Source organism: Microtus oregoni, unplaced genomic scaffold (assembly GCF_018167655.1).
Source record: "Microtus oregoni isolate MIOR12 unplaced genomic scaffold, Mior012 000038F_ref0000394, whole genome shotgun sequence".
Lineage (NCBI taxonomy): Eukaryota > Metazoa > Chordata > Mammalia > Rodentia > Cricetidae > Microtus > Microtus oregoni.
In genome coordinates, this window is record NW_024543097.1 from 8,424,200 (window position 1) to 8,425,737 (window position 1,538).

Genomic DNA, 1,538 nt, shown 5'->3' on the forward strand with positions numbered 1-1,538 from the left:
CAGACACAATGGGGCTAGATGACTGTGAACTAAAACCCCAAAAATGTGAGCCAAAATTGACTATCTCTTGTGTAAGTTATTTTAGATGTTCAGGGGGTGAGAAATTGCCTAGCCTGGGTCTGATATTTAATCTTAATTTTGAAGTGGACTCTGTAGAGAGAAAGGAGGCATGAGAGATGACAATTGAGGCTTCTTTCTATTTTTTTATTTTATTTTTTTTTAACAGTCAAATAATGTATTAGCAACAGAATGCTGCAACAAGAAAGTAAAATTGCTTTCTGAGCAGCGCTGGGAAGGGGAAAAGGCAGTGGCTTCCCAGTGTGCACTTCTGAATCCCAGCCCAGATGTTAGGTCTCTGTCCTCACAGCTGCAGAATACATTGATGGGCTGAGCAGCCCAGTCATTAACACTAAAGCCCAAGTAATCCCAGCTCAGAGCTTTTATAAAAACACCCTCTTTCCCACAGGAGCAGTGCCTAAAGCACCTTTATCCCCACTTCCCTTTTCGGCGGTGGAGGAAGAGCAGGCCAGGCAGGCATGAGGTACAAATAGTCTTTATTGGGCTCACACAAGGAGTCCGTTGGTCTTGAGGACCTCTGTGAACTTGCAGATTTTCTTCTCCACGTTCTTTTCTGCCTGTTTCTGTAGCCTCAAGAGCTGCTTCTTCTTCCGATAGTGCATCTTGCCCTTTTCCTTCAGTTTCTCCTCCAGAATGGCTGTTACTGCCTGGTACCACCCGACCTCATGAGCCAGACGCCCCAGGTAAGCAAACTTCCTGGTAGGCTTCAGCCGCACAACCTTGAGGGCAGCAGGGACCACCATCTGCTTTTTCTTGTCATAGGGTGGAGGGATCCCATCCAACACCTTGAGGCGTTCCAGGGCAGCCTGGCCTCGCTTGGTCTTGTAGGGCAGCATGCCTCGCACAGGGCGCCAAAAAATGTGGCTCGGGGCTCGGAAATGGTAGGGGCCTCAGGAGGGGTTGGTGTTCATCTGCTTTCGGAGAAAGGCCAGATACTTCAACTTGTTTCTGTACAAATTTCCGGAAATGTTGATGCCCTCACAGCGAACAACGACCACGTTTTGGCCCAGCAGTACCTGCTTGGCCACAATGGCCGCCAGGCGACCCAGAAGATGGCCTAGGCAGTCCAACACCAGAACCTGCCCCTCCACCACCTTCGGCAGCCGCCTGGGAAAAAGCTTGAGGCTTCTTTTTAAACTGAACATATGAACATTCTTTTAAATTGAATTTTCTTTCTCTGCTCCTGAAGGTTGATATGGTTTCTGATCCAAGAAAAACAGCCAAGTATTTTGTTACACTCGTATTGTTTCAAGTGATCTGGAGTATTTTTCTTTTGCTACTAATTTTCTTTTGTTTTTTCTTTTTTTTTTCTTTTCTTATTTCTTCTTCTTCTTCTTTTTTTTTTTTTTTTTTTTTTTTGGTTTTTCGAGACAGGGCTTCTCTGTAGGTTTAGAGCCTATCACACTGGTACTTGCTCTGTAGACCAGGCTGACCTCAAACTCACAGAGATCCACCTGCCT

The 1,538-nt window shown here is 46.0% G+C and overlaps 1 pseudogene; it reads right to left on the reverse strand.

The window, feature by feature from the left end:
• Positions 1-530: 530 nt before the first annotated feature.
• Positions 531-1,223, reverse strand: LOC121433371 (annotated as a pseudogene).
• Positions 1,224-1,538: the final 315 nt, after the last annotated feature.